Source organism: Ursus americanus, chromosome 7, assembly GCF_024610735.1.
Source record: "Ursus americanus isolate L20-20 chromosome 7, mUrsAme1.1.p, whole genome shotgun sequence".
NCBI classification, from domain to species: Eukaryota; Metazoa; Chordata; class Mammalia; order Carnivora; family Ursidae; genus Ursus; species Ursus americanus.
The window spans coordinates 60,540,222-60,561,662 of NC_142133.1; the positions used below are offsets into that span (position 1 = coordinate 60,540,222).

The 21,441-nt window shown below is 43.3% G+C and overlaps 1 long non-coding RNA gene across 1 annotated transcript in view; it reads right to left on the reverse strand.

Moving 5' to 3' along the window:
- The window catches only part of LOC123799848 (uncharacterized), a 30,075-nt gene extending 18,259 nt beyond the window's left edge, over positions 1 to 11,816 (reverse strand). Inside the window, exons 1-2 of the long non-coding RNA XR_006781724.2 lie at positions 11,743 to 11,816; positions 7,207 to 7,350 (exon numbers count right to left, since the gene is read on the reverse strand). This is a non-coding gene — a long non-coding RNA (uncharacterized LOC123799848). The remainder of the gene's footprint in view (positions 1 to 7,206; positions 7,351 to 11,742) is intronic.
- Positions 11,817 to 21,441: the final 9,625 nt, after the last annotated feature.

Genomic DNA, 21,441 nt, shown 5'->3' on the forward strand with positions numbered 1-21,441 from the left:
AAAAAAAGAACCCAAGTCTGTGTCAACTGCACACCCCCCACAGCCTACAAATGGGCCGTTTCACAAGCCTCCACATGCGGTCCGTAAGTCTATGCCATGTGCCAGGTGTCCGGCATCAGGTACTGTGCAGGAGGCCAGGTGGGAAAAGCATGGATGCAGAGACAGCAGCCTGGGGGGGGGGGGTGATGGACATGTGGGTGGAGGCAGTGGGGGTATAGGCCACAGGCCTGGCAACTTGGAGACTAAGCAGCTCGCTTCCATGCATTCCTGGGGGGAAGGCATCAGGGCAGGCAGGGCAGGAAGTGGTATGTGTATAGGTGGGACACAATCCTAGCAGGAAGAGGGGAGGCCATGTTAGAGTAGGATGGAGAAGGACTTTCCTCCCAGCCCCAGGGAGCCAGAAGCACAGTTTGCTTTATGCGCTGGAAAGGAGGGCAGAGGAGGCCAAACCGTGCAGGTCACTCCCCTGCCAAAACCAGCTATCCCTCCTCCAGTCCCACCTCCTTCCTCGAATCTCCCCTTCACCCAAGCACAGCCCCTTCCCCTACTCCAGGAACAAAGGGAAAGCTGCTTTTTGGGCCACCAAGAGCTGCACGGCGATCTGCGTGGGGCCACCTGTCCAAACTGTGCTCCCTGTCTATACTTCTAGTATGGTTCTTGGTCATAATCACACCGTCTGATGAAGACCTTACATCTTCTTCTCCCTGCCCATTTGCACAGGCTGTGTTCTGTTTTTGTTCCTGGGGTGAGGGGGGTCCCCAACAACTTTGGCTGCCATCAGAGGAACAGGCAAAATCCCAGAGGAACTTCCCATACACAAGATTCTTAGCAAAAACGGATGAAGAAGAATGGAATACGAAGAACTCAGAGGGAAAGTCTCATCAAGGAGATGGGATCAAGGGTGAGAAGAACAGGGCGACTGGGAGAAATCACCGGACCAGGTCAATCGGTACCTTATCCCCAATTCCTAGCTAAAGATAGAAACTCCTCAGGAAAAGCCCTTGCGTGCTAAAATAACTCTGACTTTGATTCACAACAGATGAAATGCAAAGAAAGAGAACTTGGAATGTTCCCATAAGCATGGCCATCCTCACAGAGGTGAGCTGCGACACCTGCCCAAAATGTAGCAGAGGCAGGAAGTAGACCGTGCAAGAGAAACAGGGAGAAGCAACCATATATAGGAACAAGGGATGAAAAAAGACGGCCTGATCCTGTACAGAAAAACACTGGATAAGAGGAGAAGCAGGGGGGCGCCTGGGTGGCACAGCGATTAAGCGTCTGCCTTTGGCTCAGGGCGTGATCCCGGCGTTGTGGGATCGAGCCCCACATCAGGCTCCTCCGCTATGAGCCTGCTTCTTCCTCTCCCACTCCCCCTGCTTGTGTTCCCTCTCTCACTGGCTGTCTCTTCTCTGTCGAATAAACAAATAAAATCTTAAAAAAAAAAAAAAAAAAAAAAGAGGAGAAGCAGGGCAGAATTACAGCCAAAATATAAACAAGAGTCCTTCTAGGGTGTTTACAGAGGATGGCCCAGGCAAGGATGAGGCTTTCTGAAAGCCAGCTATACAACTGCAAGCCAGCAATCATGCCAACAGGGACTTGAGCTATCTTTATGTCCGTTGGAAGTCACATTTTGCCAAAATAGGGTTGCTTATAAAATTTTTTACATTCCTCACTAACAATTCCAGCTCTCAGATTGAAGGAGAAACTGCCATTCTGGATATGATTTTAACCAATGAGAACAACCTGTTTTCTGTACAGAAATTATAGGGACCCTGGGAGAACATGACCATGTCCCATTTGGGAGTCCATAATAGCAAGGAAGGGGAACATTACATAAATTCTAAGGCGATGTAATAATGAACAATTCCAGGGAAAAGGAAAAGGATAAGTAAATTCCTGAGCCAGTGTGGTCCCGCAGAAAGTTTCTCATGAACTCATGTTTTTTAAAGGATATGTTCACAGAAGATAATAAAGACACATACCCAAGAACAACATAAAAAATAAAGGTTTTTCAGGAAGGCTAAATCCTCAGCTAAGGGGAAATGCAAGAAACAAGAGAGATTTCACCAGAGAAACATGAGAAAAGGTGTTTGTTCCATGAAAAGCTCAGTTCAGAGAGAGAGAGAATGGGGTGAGAGAAGAAGAAGTAAGGAGGGCAGGAAGGAGGAAAGGAAAGAGAAAGAGGTGGAGGTGAGAACAAAAGGAGAAGATAAAAGAAGGAAATGAGAAAAACAAGGAAGTGACACGTTCAAGGTGATGATGTAATGTTAACAGGTGACAAAAAATCCAAATTACCAAATACTCAGCACAACGAGAACAGATTCTGAACTCTCAATGTGGGGCAAAGGAGACCATGCGGTCTCCCACACAAAGTAAATTAGGGAAAAAGAAAAATCTAATAAGCAATTTCAAGTCTCTAAGTCCAGACAAATTCTATTCCAGAGTGTAAAAAGAATTAGAAAATAAAACCTCAGAGCCACTGAAGGTAAGTTTGAGAAATCATGGAGAATGGGAAAGATGCCAGAAATCTTGGGAAATGTTCTATTTCGTAATATGTTGGGGGGTAAAAAACAGACCCTGAAAATGAAAGATCCATAAGCTGGATGTGCTTCCATCCAAGGAAGGTGAGCCCAAAAGGACTCTGTGGGTCAGAACATAACTTTTTTTTTTTTTTTTTTATGAGGGCTGTTGTCAAACTAGGGTCTTCCGAAAGAGTGATCATCGTGATGAGAAGTGGCAGCCGCACCATACGAGGGAGGTTGAGAGGGGTATGCAGCACAGAAATCAGAGAAGACTAAGAAAGGTAGCAAAGATTTGAAATGTGATCCTGTCCAAGGATCTGTAGATTCATTTTGCGCTGCCTTAGAAAACAGAACTAGAACCAACAGTAAAAATTTTAAATAGGTGGATTTTTCCTTAACTTTCAAAAATATTTCTGTTCATTCATTCATTCCACAAGTGTTTATTGAGCACCAACTTTGTGCCAGTGCTAAGCACTGAGGATATGTGAAAAATGGAAACTATTAAAGTATTTTCAAAACACTGTATCATCCGGCTCAAGAAAAATTATATAGTTCCTACCCTCCTTGGACTTAGGGTCTTTTGGAGGAAAACCAATGATAGGCAAAACAAGGAACATAATTATAGGTCATAACAAAAGCCAAGAAGGAAATAATAGGGGATGGACAGGGAGTAACAGTGAGTCCCTACTTGCAAGATGGTGTTAGGGAAAAAAACTTCTCTGAAGAGGTAACATCTGTGCTGACATCCATATGACAAGGGTGGGGTCCTGTGAAAACTTTGGGGCAGAGAGAACAGTGGGTTCCTGAGACTAGAAAAAGCTTGACTCCTTCCCAGAACTGAAGGGAGCCTGGCTGGGAAATGTGGTGCTCAGGAGAGAGGAAAAGCTGAGATTGTGAGGTAAGGCTGGAGACCGCGGCAACACTCAGGGAACAAGATGCTGCCATCGTAAGGAACTGAAGATGCATTCTGAGAGATAAGGACAGCCACTGAAAGTTTCAAATAGGAAAAGTCACAAGATCTGCCCGGTGTTGATGTTTTGGTCATAATTCCAGTAGTGCTGTGGTGAGGGGGTCAGCCTAGACCCGGGGCGGGGGGGAGCAGAGAGAGCCTCGAAGAGTGGCTGCAGCATTTAGATGAGGCACGAGTATGAACTGAGGGTGCGGCGTCGAGCTGGAAAGAAGTCCATTAAAAAATGTTTTGAGGTAAAGGAGACAGAATTTACTGATGGATCCAAAATGGAGTTTGAAGACCAATGGCTAGAATGATCTAAGAACAGACTCGAATGGCAGGTATTGAATGGCCACAGGAGAGGATGGCGCAGAGTGGGGACCTGGAAGTGGGCTGACAGGAAGGACTAGAAAGACTACAACTGTATTTGATTCAATGATGACAACAGAACAGAACTCCTATGAAGGTACCTGCTTCCTGCTGCAAGTCTATCAAAGCTCCAGAAAACAGGTTTCAGTGTGCCACCAGTTAGAATCTCCCATCACAAGCAGCAATAAATCATTTCCATGGGAACAGACAGTGCTCCCTGGAAAAACACCACCAATACCAGCGAAACTGAATGTAAACTTTGCCATACATATATGTATATCTAGGTATAATATATGCTTCTAGCTTATAAAATTATAGACTTCTGCTCACAAATTAAAATATAGAAGGCGCCTATGCTTTCAAAGCACATAATATACATTGATACCCACCCGACGCAAATACCATAAATGTTACTAAAGGCAGCACAAACATCCTCGTTACAGCATCAGGAGAAACTCTCTCTTGAAAAGAGAGGTTTTTGACATTTAATAACCTGAAGAGTTTTTCATGTCAGAATGGATCTCCAAAAATGAATCCTCTCATCCCTCTCTTACTCCACATAATCCCACCTTCCACCCACGGAAACATCTCTGACTTCAAGTGTCATAAATATTGGAGACGAACAGCAGTGTCCATGAGAATTCGATTGGGGCAAAGATGCTTTTCTAGAATATATCAATCTTTAAACGATAACCAGGACCAAACCACAGATAATTGTTGAGACGAGATCCACTGTGTGGTCAGCCATTTACGCTGCATCCAATGCCCGGCAACAGCGACAGCATCAGGGTTTCAACTCCAAATCACAAACAGCTTGGCCTCAGCCACGCCACTCAAGCTATCTATAGTTAGGCCACCTAACGAATCACTAACTGAATTAAGTGCCTGTGGGAACCTCACCCTGCATGCTTTCCTCAACATTAAATTCATTTGACATTTAATTTTCTTTGTTAGAAAGGAAAAAAAAAGGAAGAAAGCAAGCTGCAATGTGGGTCAGCAGGTGTGAGTTTGCATGTTTCTGGTTCAGGGGCCCAGACTGCGGTTTCAACTCCAATGGGGTGTTTTGTCTAGCTGTCTGAGCTGTAACGTGTATTGTCCTACAAACAATTTGTCACACCACAAGAGCTGCATATTTGGGGACAGAGATAGCTGATACCATATGGCAAAATGAGCTGCCCTTGTCAATTATTATCCGTGGTGGCAGGTAATTTCTTAGACGAGACGTCATGAACTCATCAGAACTGCGTGTCTATTGAGTGCTGGGTGATAACCTCTACCAGGCACAAAGACATGCCTGTTAAAAACCACAAAGTAGAAATGGTTAGAGAGCTTTCACGCAGTAGCAACTTCTGGATGGTTCTTGGGAGAAAACAATGCTTGAAAAAGAAAGATTTTACTACCAGATGCAGGTTTTGGCATAGATCTCCTTAATGATGTTAGGATAGGTCTTAAAAATATCTACTTCTGATTTTTTCCCCATTCCACATTGGCTTTATCCAGCTGTACTGGGGAACTGTCTTCTTAGAAAAGTGCACAATGTAAAAGATAATGGAATCCACCCGTTGAACAAAATGGTGCAAAACAGCACGGTGTCAGTTAAGCATGCTCTCCTAGGAAGGATTCAGTTCAATCGGAAGCAGGCAGGCCTGTGGAGAGCTTCTCTTTTTAAACATCATCCTATTGGCCTTCTGCTCATGAGCTCCTAAGTATATGTGAGCGAGAAGCCCAGGCAAAAATATGGGCCTACTGATGTGGAGAAGCAAGAGAAAGCAGAAAAATAACCGGGAGGAGATGGTGCTGGGACCAGAAAGAAAAGTCTAGAAATGTGGAGGGGCAAGTTGAGAAACGTTTTTTTAAATAATCAAGAAGAGATTCAGAGAATGTAAAAGGGAAAGATGGAAGAAAAACAGCCCGGGCCCCTCTGGGAGCTCTCTTTTCCTGAGTCATAAAACCCTTCTGGTTTCCCTTGTCTGGAATCACTGTCCACAGTGCTAGAAACAATGTGTTCTTCTTTTCAGTTTCGAGAAGACAACCACAAAAACAACTTTAGGGTAGTTTTCGCCCAGAGAAAAGAACATTTTCCTTACACCAGATTAATTAGGATATCAGGGAAACGGCTGTCCACAAGGGGAGGAAAGCAGCGGTAACAATTGTTCCCGAGACTTTCAGTCCTGGATGCCTGCATGGCAGCTTTCCATAGCAATGGTTAAAAATGTGTCCGCTTTTGTTGATAATATTGTAATACACGTACCATGGTGAGCATTTTTCATGTATCTAATTGTTGCCTCACTATGCTGTATGCCTGAAACTCATTTATTAGATGTCAACTATGCCTCAACTAAATTTCTAAAAATTAAAAAGAAATGTGAAGAAGATGTCTGCTTTAGAATTGATTTAATTGCACAAATCTGTATTGAATATTTATGACAGCCTTCCTGCACATTCACAGGACTACATGGCCTCGGCAGATTTTCTAAGGCAGTGCGGGCACTTTGATCTTCTGGGGGCTCTGACATCTGTTCTTGTCGTCTAAACATTCATATGCTCCTAGCAAGGCTCATAGCAAGACCACGGAGCAGCAATCTGAGGCCTCAAAACTTGTCCAAAGCGAACAGAGCTGAGATTTACACTTATGGAGACAACAGCATCTCACTAATGCAAGCCAAGAGGCGATCAACCCATTTGAATTATAAACTATTGTATGTGCTGTAGAAGAGAGAATATTGTTTTAGAAATAAATCCTACATTTCTCAGACTTATTGGCCCTTGAGTGCTGTGTTATAGCCCAGGTTATGATGGCTCTTTGCCCCCACATGGGACTTTAGCTACCGCTTCCTCGAAGCTTCTCCCCAGTTAGCAAAGGGGCGCTTCTTCTAAGAGTTTCACAGTTTCATCCCTTACATTGAGATCTTTTTTTTTTTAAAGATTTTATTTATTTATTCGACAGAGATAGAGACAGCCAGCGAGAGAGGGAACACAAGCAGGGGGAGTGAGAGAGGAAGAAGCAGGCTCATAGCGGAGGAGCCTGATGTGGGGCTCGATCCCAGAACGCCGGGATCACGCCCTGAGCCGAAGGCAGACGCTTAACCGCTGTGCCACCCAGGCGCCCCTACATTGAGATCTTTGATCCACTTTGAATTTTCATGTATGGTGCGAATTAGGGTTCCAGGTTCTTTTGTTTGTGTGTAGACAAGCAGTTGTCCCAGCCCCTTTTGTTGAGAAAACTATTCTTTCCCCATTGAATGATCTTGACACTCTGTTTGAAAATCAACTAGCCATAGATGTCTGAGTTTATTTCCGGAATCTCGGTTCTATTCCATCGGCCCATATGCCTACCCCATGCCAGTACTACACGAGCTTGCTTACCGTAGTTTTGTGGTAAATTTTGAAATCAGGGATTATGCGTCTCCAACTTTGTTCTTTTTCAAGACCATTTTGGCTATTCTGGGTTAAAAATTTTTTAATCTATCTTCCATCCACATTGTGAAACTGCACTCTTAGAGATACCCCCTAAAGAGAAGCAAAGACAGAAAACAATAATGTTTTAAAACCTTTACCTTTATGCTCTCACTTCTCTGACTTAGCTATACTACTTGGTCTTAAAATACAAAAGGATCTTTCTCTTTCTCTTCATTTCACTTCAGTATCCCCATGGACTTGTACAATATTTCTCTATTTGTAAAACCCAGAATCCATGTCCATATAAACATGATAAAAGACACCTATAGTCCCTTTCTGCCAATGTCCTGCTTCCTGGGCAAATTCTGTGATGATTCCAAGGGATTCTAATACCTTAGAGTCTCATATTTTCTCATAAAGAACAAGTTTAGTCCTTTGGTCAATTATTTCCACTTGGGTTAATGTCTGTAAGAAGTTTAACTCCTTCTGGAGGACTAAAATGAATAGCAAACAACAGTTGCAAAGTGAAAGCAATAAGAAAATCAGGTGCTTTCTTTTTTAAGAGTCCGAGGCAATGTACGTTTCTGAAAATTAATTAGCTGTTTTTTATTTGAAGCCAATTAGAAATAAAGTTCACAAGCTAGCCTTCACAGGTAAAACGTGGTATGGCCACAGACCCTGGAAACAATGGGTGTGCTTGACTTCGGTGCTCTGTGGAACACGACAAAATAGAAACATGTGCTTTTCTCTATGAACTGATCCTGCAGTCAATACTCCTGCCCTTTTTGTTTCTAGTATAGTCATATACTTATAAATGTATAATATAACAAGGGTGTTCAAGAATGTCACAGAAGAGCAGTCGGCAGTACTTCTGATCTGCTATCACGGCACACGAAGCACTGGGTTGCTTTCTGAAAGTTAGAAGTTTAACAGCTATATTGGGGGCAGTAGAATCCCTTCTAAGGGCCTCTTCTGCTTTAATTGGCTTTCTCAGAACATGCCGGAAGACCCTCATAATAGCAGCCACACAGGAGTGACATACAAGCCCAGGCAAACCTGCTGCTTCAACTCCTCCCTAAATCTTTCCATCCTTGAGTGCAGACCTTCTCCATTCAAGGAAGAAATCAAGTTCTGCACGCAAGGCCCGCATTTAAGGAGGCTCTGAATTTGGACTCCTTTATTCCTTGATCCTCCCCACCACAGAAACAGCTCTTGAGAAATTCTCAGAGATGGAAATAACATCAGCGGAGGAACGTCAGTTGGGAGAGACTGTTCAGTGTAAGACAGAAAACACTGAGAGACCACAAATCTATAAACCCATAGCCGCATGGGACAATTGCATGGGAGAAAATGTATCACGGCCTTAGTTTATAAATATATTCTTCAAATACCAAGCCAAGGGCAAATAGACTAGCATGTGCTGGGGGAATTTAATATTATTACCTAATCCGTGAGAGTAAAAAAATAGTCAACAGTGTTGTAGTTGCTACCCCAGTTGTAAGGTTAGGACAGATTTAGAGGGAAAAAAAAAGAGTATATTTTTAGATTCTGTTTCACAGGATATCCAATAATATGGCAAACTTTGGGATCAGATCTGATGACAATAATACTGGCCATGAGAAAGCAGCAGGTGGTGTGATGCTAAACATGTTTTGGGTGTGTCTAATTATTAAGATATTCTGGAATAGCAAGGAAAGGTCAATAGAGGTACTGACCACATACTGGCTCACGGTAACTGTGTAGACCTTGGTTTGCTGCTTTGTGGCCATTTCAACTTTTCTGCCTGAATTTTTTTTTTTAAAGATGCTCTTTCTTCCTCCCAGCTTTAACCACATCACAGTGCTTCCTTCCACTGTAGGGGTGGGGTTCTCAGAGAAGGGAGCTCCTCCAGGCTTCACCCTTATCCCCCATTGGCTTCAGCCTGACATTCCACCTGTGAAATTTTTCCTCAGGGGTTTGCCTTTCTGAATCCTTTTGAAAATCACCCTCCTTGTAACAAAGTCAAAGGAGACCAGCCAACCAGCCCGCTTGGGAACAACCTCCAACTGTGGATGGCAAGCAGGACGGGGCCCAAAATAGCAGACAATGCTTCATCTCCACAGAGGAACATCGGCCTGAAATGCCCATAACACCACAGGAAGTTTTTACGTGAAACATAAATCAGAAGCTTCCCAACCACCACCACAGATCTGCTCTGATGTCACACAGAGAAAGTTCTAGGACTTCTCTCTGAACCACTGACATATGATGATGGGGGGTTAAATGACAGGGAAGGTCTAGAGCTGTGCTGTCCAATGTAGCTGCCTTTCCACACGTGGCTGCTGAACCCTTGAGATGGGGCCAGTGTGACTGAAGCACTGAGTTTTACATTTTATATCATTTCAATGAACTTTAAATTTTAAAATGGAACTAGTGTAAAACATCTTTCTGCTAAACATAACTTAGTTGTTTCAGTAGGACTACACTCAACTGTTGTATCATGTCATAATATTACTGTTACGGTATACACGTCAGCATATATATTATTTCCAGTATGTATTAATAATTTTTAAAATATTGATTACATATTGAAATAATATTTTTGACATATTAAATAAAATCCACTATTAAAATTAATTTCACCTCTTTCTTCTTACTTTCTTAATGTGGCTGCTACAAAGTCTTACATTGCAGAAGTGGCTAGCGTTATATTTTTACTGGATGGTGCTCGTCTAGTAGACAAGTGAAGATCTTCAAATGCAGGACCAGCAAGGCTGTGGTCCTTGCTGGAGAAGAAGAGTTTGGGACAGGGGTTATAGATCCCATTATTTCTTTGGTTCTTGTCCAAGGGTTTAATTTCTTTCCAACAACTGTGAAAACTGAAAATGCTTAACGTTTGAATTTTTTATTGTGCAACAATAATGTGTAAAATGTTCCTATTTTGCCAACTGGCCCTCTGCCCCTAAAATAAATTCTTCAACTAGGGAATAGAATAACTTTTGTGCACAGAGGTCTCAGGCAGCATTGCTGGTCCCACAGCCCCAGAGTCTTGGGAGAACTTGGGAGTCACAGCACAGTGCACAAAGCCATATGGGCCAGCGCTGTCTGCAGACTGAATAAGTCACCCCTGGCTGAGGCTGGCGCTACAATTTTTCAAACGTGTGGATGTCACCATGATTAATAAAATGTTAAGTTCATTTTAAGGTGTTACTGAGTTCAGAGTTGTTAAGGGGTCATTATCATGATATATTTTCTCAGTCGAAAGAATCTAAAAGTCAGCTGCTCACACCTGGGGCCTGTGGAGGGTTGAGTCTTTGCTAGCTTATCTGGTGCCCGTGTGTAAATTAGAGCCAGACATGCCACGGATTTCAGCCCTGACTCATCCCCAGGGTATGACCTGCAGAACGATATGCTGCAGCCCTGATATATTTTTATATTCAAAAAATTCTTTACATTTGAGAAGGCTTAACTGTATCCTGAAGAATACCCAACAACCAGCAAATAAGAAATGGATGCTCCATCTCCAAGGAGCCCTGCCCTTGCCCTTGTCCTGGGCCAGGGCTCATGCCTTCCCTCTGGAGACTGGTGAGGTAAGCTTCTGGACCTGGCCGGGTCTCAGGGCCAGGGTGGGCCCACAGTGGCACTATGGCATCCATCCCCATGGGGACCGTAGTTCCATGGACCAAAAGGTTCTGCAAGGAGCAAAGTTGGAAGGAAACTGGAATCAGGATCCTTTGACCTTGGAATTCATAGTGGAATAAAAAACATGCTATTTCTTCCAAATGCATTCGAATTTATTTAAATTTAGACCAGGGTTTCTTAACCTTGGCATTACTGACATTTTGGTAATTCTTAGTTGCATTATTGGATGTTGAGCAGAATCCCTGGCCTTGACCCATGAGATGCCAGTAGCACTCCCCTCTCAGCTGTGACCATCGAAAATGCTTCCAGTCATTACCACACGTCCCCTCGAGGGTAAACTTGCCCCCGTGAAAAACCACAGATTTAGAGTAGCAAAACACCATTTGTGACATCGGCTTCTTTTTATACTTTACATACTACCACTGCAAGCACGTGGACGTTGCAATCGGACATAACTGAATTCAAATTCTTGACCCACATGTTACTAGCTGTGTGACCCAGAAGAAGTTGCTTAACATCTCTGTACTTCAATGTCCTCACCTGTAATGGGGCAGTAACTCTGCTGTCCTCACAGAGAGGTTGTAAGGATTAACAAAACAAAGCTCCTGGGGCGCCTGGGAGGCTCAGTTGGTTAAGCGCCCCACACATGATTTCGGTTCAGGTCCTGAAAGCAGGGTGGTGAGATTGAGCCCTGCGTGGGGCTCTGTGCTCAGTGGGGAGTCTCCCTGCGATTCTCTCTCCCTCTGCCCTTCCCCCCCCACTCTCAAATAAATCTTGAAAAAAAGTAAGATAAAGCTCCTAACAGGTGGTCAATGAAGAGCAGCTAGAACACTTCGAAGCCCCCTTTCGCACTGGTCGAATCCCAGATATCCATAGACTCACCCCAACATCGAGGCTGCTTCTGGTCTCGGCGTTCGTGAAGCAGCTAAGGACCCAGCCCCTTAAACCAGAGTACAGGGTTCACACTCCAGGCACGATCCGGAAGGGGAGGGGCTAAACCTCTGAAGCCACAGTTTTCTCATCCGTTTAAAAAAGAGAGGGGGGTGGCGCCTGGGTGGCTGGGTCGGGTAAGCATCCCACTCTTGATGTCAGCTCAGGTCATGGTCTCAGCGTCGCGGGATGGCGCCCCGCGTCCAGCTCCGTGCTGGGCATGGAGCCAGCTGAGGATTCTCTCTCCCTCTGCCCCTCCCCCACCACCGCACATGCACGCTCTCTTTCTCTCTCTCTCTCAAAATAAAAAATAATAAAGAAAAAATAATTTTAAAAAAGTAGAGAGGAGAGAGAGAATGCCTCCCTCTCGGGGGCGTCAAGCGGTTGAAGTGACAGGTGCAGAGGCTGGGCTCATTAAGGATTATCAGGTGCTGCTAGCCTGCCGGTGAACCCAGGTAAAAGCAAAGGAAGATGTTTCAGAAAATGGCGACAAAACCGCAGTCTTTCTCACCCTCCCTACCCCGCCCCACCTCACCCCACCTTAAGGAAACTCTCTGGAACTCCGAAACCCTCACACCTCACACCTCATTTTGTGATCACCTCAGTTCCTCCTGGATACCTCTTGGAAATTATCTTCCTGTTTCTGGGAAGTTCTCCTCAGTCTCCCCCCCCCCCCCCCCCCCCCCCCCGCTGAGCTGTTATCAGGTCCACCGTGATGACCCTGAGGCTCTCCCTGTGGTGGAGCCAGAGTCTCCTTCACGCGGCGGTCGGGCTGGAGCGCCTCCCCTCACCAACATGGCAGCCTGCGATTGCGCACCAGCGTCTCTGTGGGGCTTCAGGGTCCCCACCTGTGAAATGGGGCAGCCCGAGCATCCCTTTCTCCAGGTTTTTGAGTCACTAGGGACTGCAAGTGCTCCTCATTTGTACTGTTCTGGACATTTCTCTATCATTGTAATTCCACCTCACTTTAAAATAAACCTGCTTCTTTTTCTAAACCATAAACTCCCTTAGGTCAAGGACTCTATCCTATAGATATTTATATCCCACGTCATAGTCGCTGCCACCAGGCAAGTCCTCAGTAAACACGTGTTGAAGGATTGAGTGGGGGAGAGTGGGGTACGCGATCACTTTAAACGTTCTGTGACAGGGTGGGATTTTCTTCCCTCCTCACCCTCCTCTTACCTCTACCCCCACTCCCATCCTCTGCTGGGAAAATATCCTCTGTAAGAAGAAGCAGAGATAGAAATTCTATTCATGTAATAACTCACGGAGCCTGTGCAGAAAAGAAGTTCATATTTGCAAGATAAACATGATTTGATCTGCGGGAATTTGGTTCCTTTGGGAAGAACCCAAAGTATCTGATGCTGTCCCTTCAGGCTGAATATATGTGGCTGAGGACAGAGAGCCCTGGGAAGGGTGGGTCCAAAGGCAGAGGGGACTGTGAGGGATAGGGCCACAGAGAGAAGGGAAATCCAATTTAGCCTCCAGTGTGGACTCCAATAGGGGGTGGCAGCACCCTGATGGAAATGGAAACAAGTACCTGGCAGCATCCTCTGGCTCTGTGAGTCTTCATTCATAAGCACCTAAGAGTAAGAGTTTTCTTTCTGGAAATCACTATGCCTGGAGCCTCCCACCCTCACTCCCAACAAAATGACCTAAGTAAGAGATTGCAGTCAGAAAACAAAGTTGGTATTGTGGTTTAACTGCTGTAGTTCAGAACTACCAAGGTGTCCTTTTGGGTTATATATAGAATGATGGTTTTATTGAGACTTTCCAGTCTATGAGACCTCAGTTACAACCCTACTGGCACGATTTATAGCCAGGTCAAAACTCAGATGCCTAGGTTCCAGTCTCCTCCCCACTTGCAAAAATGAGAACGTTTATAATTTTACTGGAGGTCAACTAGATGAACCAAAGCTTCATGGTGTTGTGACAAAGAGAGCAAAGAAACAGAACTTACCATGAACTCTGCCGATAATTTGCGGTGTGACCTTGGTAAAGTCCCAACACTTCCAGACTTCAATTTTCTAAACATGTTCAATGGAACTCTCATTACTCACAGGGATATTGTAGAGATAACATAAGATGTGATACTAAAAACATATCAAATTGGGTAGGTGCTATGCACATTTCGAGATACTTCTGCTACCAGTTGGCTAAATAACTCATGTGTGAAGGCTCCTATTCATTCAGTGTCTAACTGGCAGTTGTATTGGTGGAGAGCCAAGGGCAGGGGAGGAGGCATGGGAGTGGGCAAGAGGAGAAAATATGAAAATGAGAACAGTATGTTCTCTTGCCCCAAGGATCCCCTCTCCCGGGAGAGATACAAGCACATACTACACTAAGTTTCAGGCAGAAAGAGTTGAACACCAGAGTAAACAGACGAAGTGTTTCTGGAGGGCCGCTTGCTTCTCACCACGCCCATCACCGCCATTCACAACTGGCAAATACTGAACTCTTGGGAAGCCAGTGGAGGTACATGGATTTGAGGTAGTAAACTCTACTCACTAGTTTCTCTTTGGATGTAAGTCGAATCCAAAGTTAGACTAGTTAAGTGAGATGGTTTTGCAGCTATTTGGAGAACACTATGGTCAGTAGATCAAATTCAGAAAAAAACAAAAAACAAAACAAAAATACAGAAAACCCATTTGTCAAGCAGAGATGAAAGTGAGTGGCAGCAAGTCCATCAGGGATGAAGGAGGCACTCCCCAGTGGCTTTCAGCAACACTTTTGCAGGCTGGACTCGGACACGTACATGAATAGAAAAATACAGAATGTGTTCATGGGCTGGAGCCAAAGGGACCAAAAAAAGGCCATTTGGGAGAATGCCTGCAGCTTTTTCCAAAATAGTCTGAGCTCCCCTCTGAGGCTCAAAGAAGATCATGGAGAAAGTGAGTCTCATTTTCTCCACCTCAGCACTCCCTGAGCCTCAACAGCATCCACAGTCCTTGGGACTAACCCAAAGCTTCAATGGAGGGAGAGGTGAAAGACTTCCCCTCATCTGCCCACAAACACTTGTCACACCCCAGTCATCTCAGATCCACAGCTTCTCACTATCTCCCAGTGATCAGAAGATGACTCCAAGCTTGGACATTTTGGTTGGGAACATCTATTCCCTAGCCTCCCTGAGTTTTCCTTTGCTCCGTTTCAACTTTTCATTTCCATCTGGTCTCCAATGCTTGCCCTAAAGCATGCTCCCTCTCGGGTGTGCTCAGGACCATTTATAGATGGAAGTCCTACGCGTCCCTTGATTGTCTGTCAGTCAAGCTATCAGCAGGAACTGAGACGTCATAAATGTCCACTGTGGGAATAAAGCTGAACACATATATAGTTCTTCTCAGCATTCCTTCAGTTATTTTAAGGAAACACCCTTTTGCTCTAAAGTAGTACATCAGCTGGGACCCAGCCTTCCACACTGCTTTGGAAGCATGCCCCATGGGTCTATGTCATTGTCTTCCTCCTTCTCATGTATATCGCTTATTCCATGGTACTTACCTCTAGAAGAACATCTAGAAAACTGGTAGTGGTTGCACATGCACACCCAAACCCCAGACTCTTAATTCAGAGAAGGATTCTCCCCTAGAACCACCCTGGCATTTTAGCAAACTAGGGTTCTAGGTTTGCAGGCACTGGGAGAAGAACCTGGAAGTGACCCATGAGTACTGACCACACTCCAGACTCACTCAGCCTCTGCAAGGCCAGTGAAGAGTACAAATGGCAGTTCACAAAGCCTGTGTCTAGAATGTTTAAAAATACAAATCAGGGGCGCCTGGGTGGCACAGCGGTTAAGCGTCTGCCTTCGGCTCAGGGCGTGATCCCGGCGTTGTGGGATCGAGCCCCACATCAGGCTGTTTCGCTATGAGCCTGCTTCTTCCTCTCCCACTCCCCCTGCTTGTGTTCCCTCTCTCACTGGCTGTCTCTCTCTGTCAAATAAATAAATAAAATCTTTTAAAAAAAAAATAAAATAAAAATACAAATCAAGATAACACGATATTGAGTAAAATATGTTCTCTCCTCCTACCTTGACCAACAGACCTTCACAATGACATGAAAGCCCTATTTGAATTTAGAAAATGTGGATTCCCTATGTTTCGTCAGAGAACTCTGAGAGAGGGTGTAGAGAGCTATCCACAGCCCCTGACCCCTGGCTATTCCCTCCCTCCCTCTCTTCCCACCTCCTTACCAGCATGTTCGAGAGCTCACATTCACATGTGGACACTCTGACCCATGCCTTCCTCAACTATAAAGAGCTGCCCCTTGGCGACCCTCAGGCCTAGGATTAGCTCAGCAACAGCACTACATGCCCTTGGATAGGCAGATGAGAGAAAGAGGACTGGGCAGGCACTGGAAGCTGGCTTGCCATCACTTGTGCAGGGAATTTGGGGTTCTAGATACCCAGATCATGAACGAGAAACTGTGCTTCTCTGGTGAAGAGCTACCTTTGGTTGTTTTTTAAAAATGTCCACTCTACTATGGACCAATACTTTTATAAAATACAACTAAAATGTTTGAGAAGTATCACATTGCCATCGAAAGTATGGAACATTTACTCTTACTTTCTGTATTTAGCTCACCATGGACCAGTAGTAAACAGACCATGCTTTGTGTACCACCAACTAGAAGCTGAACACGGGTGAACCAGGGTTCTATGCTGTTATCTCAAATCACCATAAATGTAGTGGCTTACTACAACAGATATTTATTATTTGGTAGTTTCCAAGGGGCAAGAGTCTACGCATGGCTTAACTTAGTCTTCTGCTCAGGATCTCACCAGGCTGCAGTCAACTTGTCAATCAGGGTTGGGGTCTCATCTGAGGCTCAGGGTCCTCTTCCAAGCTCACTGGTTGTTGGAAGAATTCAGTTCCTTGGGGCTGTAGAACTTGTGGCAACTTGCTTATTCGAGGCCAGAAGGAAAATTTCTCTTTTTAGGAAGGGCTAGTCCCCTTTTTAAGGGATTTCACCTGATTAGGTCAGGCCCACCCAGGAAGTCTTTTGATTGACTTATAGTCAACTGATTAGAAGCTATAATTACATCTCCTAAATCCCTTCACTCTTGCCATATAATGTAGCCTAATCAAATAAAAAATAAAAAAAATAATGTAGCCTAATCACATGAATGACATCTGTCATATTAATAGGTCTTGCTGCATTCAAGGAGAGAGGAAGATAGGGGATAGGAATTTGGGTACCATCTTAGATTTCCTCCTACCACAGTGAACTTAAGGTGGTACGTCCTTTTGTCTCTGGGACTCTTCCCCTTATGGAGACAGGAAGGCCAGAGTATGACCTTCAAAAGCTCAGGGCCAGGGCAGGGGCTCCCCATGACCCAGTTGCACCTTCCACAATAGTTTCAGATTAGAATTGTACCAACATCCCCTTCAAAAGCCCAGACAGCAATGCTGAAAGACACTCCTCCCAAGGACTATTTGGTTGCTTTCCTTTCAATATTTCTTGCTTCTCTATAATCACAGAAGTTGTCTATGAACACAACAGTATTTTCACAGCTGTATTAAATCCATATTTCATAATTCTGGAGTTGCCAACATTTGGTTGCTTGGAGATTAACATTATCAATAAGAATTGCAGAGCTCTAATTCCATCTCTATCAGAGGCTGAGAATTCATTTGAGCTCCTTGTTCACATCACTGTGTCTTCCTAGAGATTACTGCAGGATCAGCCTATGAGCATCATTCTGATTCAATACATGGTGATACGCTGTACATGGCATGAGAGTCTAATGCAAAATGACTGGTTTATTAAACAAGCTAACAGGAGGTTATACACTCAAGTGAATTTTGGCCTTCAGTGTAATACTTTTAGAAGACCATACCCTTACACTAATGAGGCTGCCATTGCACAAATATTTTTAGGAGTTCCTCTTTGGGAATAATCTTCAAAAGCCTGCGGCATACCCTATTTAATAATCCAGGGGTAATAAATCTTCATCCATTGATAGTGAATTTGATTTCAGGGAAGAACCAATGTCATTTAGATCCAAAGGTCATGATCAATTTGTTAGCGATCTGACTGGATTATAAAAACAACGTACATATAAAAGTGCTTTTTCCAAGTTGCTCAAACTATTTGCTAACGCACTTCCAAAGTATTACGTACGATGACCAAATTATTGTGAATATGACCACAGCCTACCAAAGTGATTTCTTTGAATAATTTAAGACTACTGCTTTACAAATTATAAAGGGGCTATCACATACATATCTACGAAATAGAGAGTGGAAATATTTTTTAAGTCTAATGGTCATTAAATTTAAAAAATCAGGGCTTACAGAACGCGTTTTCAAAGATCTCACAGTTGGTAAATGGCAGAAGCAAGATTCAAGTTCAGATCTTCAAACCCCAAATCCAGGGATCTTATCATTAAACCAGGAAGATAGATACAGATAGTGTGTGAGTTCCCACTGTCCCCAATCATGCCCATGGCAGATCTTGATAGTAGATGAAAGCACCCTTTCCTACTGAGCTAGAGCCAGCTCTTCAGGGCACCAAACCAATGAAATGGTGTTGATACTCCACTTATTTGTCTTTTTGCATTATACCCTGTTGAAGAAGACAGCACTTATTTGAATGTACAGTTTCCTGTATGTTTCTTTAAAAATTAGCCACATAATATGTTCGTTAATGACTTTGGCATTGGCTCTTGGTGTTTGTTCCAGGCCTTGAAACCTTAGGATTGTTTGGGGCATAGTAAATCCAGGTGTTTTCATTCATTTATATTCCTCTTTAGAGACCCTCGAGAGTTACAGCAGACCACCAACACAAACAAACATATCCATGAAGATGTTCTTGCTTCCCCAAGTTGTCTAAATGCGTCTCCAGTTGGCTTACTGAGGAGCCACAGCCCAACGTGAAATGAATACCTTCTGAAATGGAGTAACTACCTGGCTTCTGGCAATTTTAGGCTGCTCTGATTCCACGTGTACCCATTTGTTTAAATTAGGTTATTTTGTTTTTAAATTTGGGTTGAGTAAAGCAATCTGATAGCTTTTTGATAGTCTTACTCAGATCTCAATTGAGGCTGATTTGCATTTTCCAACTGCCAACCACTTATTTTGACTGCAGGCTTCTAACAAATTAGTGGTTTTCAAAGGGCGCCTGGGGACTCCTGATCCGAATCATTTGGAAAATTTTTTAGTACCCTAGATATTGTCTGGTGTCTGATGGCATTTCTTAAGAATATGAATTTTTCACAAGTTCCCTGGATGATTTAAGATTATTCAAGAACACTGCAGGTTCTACTTCCTACTAAAATGTAGACAATTATAAAAGACCGTTGCTTTTGCCAAAGGAAAATTTATATCTATATCTACACCTGTATCTGTGTCTTTAATTCTTTAAAGCTAGTGAACAGTGAAGAGCTGTGGACACAAAGAAGGGTAAATGAACTAACTTCCTGAGAATACTGGACACAGAAAAAAAAAAGCATTGGAGAATGTGAAGACAAGTCACTATAAATGATCTAACGAGAAGTACAGAGAAATTAAAAAAATATAAAAGGGGTGCCTGAGGGGCGCCTGGGTGGCTCAGTCGTTAAGCATCTGCGTTGGCTCAGGGCGTGATCCCGGCAGTCTGGGATCGAGCTCCGCATCAGGCTCCTCCGCTGGGACCCTGCTTCTTCCTCTCCCACTCCCCCTGTTTGTGTTCCCTCTCTCACTGGCTGTCTCTCTGTCAAATAAATAAATAAAATCTTAAAAAAAAGAAAGGGGGGGCGCCTGGGGGGCTCAGTCGGTTAAGCCCCTGACTCTTGATTTCGGCTCAGGTCATGATCTCAGAGTCGTGGGATCGAGCCCTGCATTGGGCCCTGTGCTTGGCACAGAGTCTGCTTGAGATTCTCTCCCGCTGCCCCTGCCCCTCCCCCTGCTCTCACAAAGGTGCACTCACACTCTCTCTCCCTGTCTCTCTAAAATAAATAAATAAATAAATAAATAAATAAATAAATAAATAAATAAATAAATAAATCTTTTTTTAAAAAAGGAAAAGAAATAATTGAATCTGGAAGATAATGGAAAATCACCATTAAAGTGCTGAACAATAAATAAATAAATAAATAAATAAGTATCAGCCTAGAATTCTACATCCAGTGAAAATATACTTCAAAGTAGGGAAGAAATAAAGACATTTTCAAACAAGTAAAATCTGAGAAGATGTATTACCAACAGATCCACAGTATAATAAATGGTCCCTTGTGTTTACGTCACTAGTCTCCAGAGACTTTTGTGAATTAAAGGGAAGTTATGCCAGATGGAAGCTTGAATCTACAGGAAGGAATGAAAAGCACTGGAAAAAGTAAATATGTCAAATATGTCAGTAAATAGAAAAGACTATTTTTCACTTTTTCAATTTCTAAAAGATGTTTGAATGTTTAGATAAAAATAATCGCAAGTATTGTGGGGTTCATAACATATGGAGAAGTACAACATGTAGAAAACAGTGCTAAGGAATGAAGGGGTAAAATGGAATTAAAGTGTTTTAAGGTTATTACTTTGCCCATGAAGTGCTATAATTATTCAATGTAGACAATGATACAGTAAAGTTACATATTGAAGACACTAGAGCCACCATTTAAAAAAACAGAAGCAGAGTTAAGATCGAGTAGAGCAGATAAAAGGAATATAAAAATAATAATCAGGGGCACCTGGGTGGCTTAACGGGTTAAGTGTTTGACTCTTGATCTCAGCTCGGGTCTTGATCTAAGGGTCATGAGTTTAAGCCCCGCATTGCGCTCCACGCTGGGTGTAAAGCCTACTTAAAATAATAATACTAATAATAAATCAGTCTAACAGAAGGTAGGAAAGAAGAAACAAAGAATATGTGAGACAAAAAAGCGTCTGACTCTTGGTTTTGGCTCAGGTCATGATCTCGCTGTCATCAGATTGAGCCCCACATCGGGCTCCGTGCTCAGCATGGAATCTGCTTCAGATTCTCTCTCCCTCTTCCTCTGCTTCTCCTCCATTCACATGCTCTCTCTCTCTCTCAAATAAAGAAAGAAAATCTTAAAAAAAAACTTTATAAAATAAAAGGCACGGAGAATAGATATAGAATTATAGTGACTTTGGCCAAGCTCCTAACACCATATCTGACACCATGAGGAAGGAACAGACACTGTCTTATTTAATCCTCAAAATGGGATACCTTTTTATTATCTCCATTTTACTAATAAGGAAACGGAAAAATTCAGAACTTCGTAGTAGTAGCGAGGACAATAAATAGCACGTTCTGAGAACTACAGTTCCACGTATTTGAGATGTATTAGCTCGTTATATCGTCGTTGCAACCTGACAAAGCAATTTTCTATTTGCTCCATTTTACAGAAAAAGAAACTGAAAAACAGAAAGGATTCCACAGGGTTGGCATTCAAACCCAGGTCTTTGTCTCCCTCCCACTTTTTCTCCAGTTGCCTCTTAACTAGCAAATTAAAAACCACTACATTACTCATTCTTTTGGCAAATATTTGAGAACCTACTATATGCTGTTTATTGGTTTAGGCACTGCTGGTCCAGTAGTAGATAACACAAAATCCAGGCCCTCAAGGTGCTTAGAGCACATAAATATAAGTCAACGTTATTGTGTTAACATGGAAAGTGTACATCTCTACCTAGAGTAGCCTCTTTCATTTACAACCACTTTTGAGAA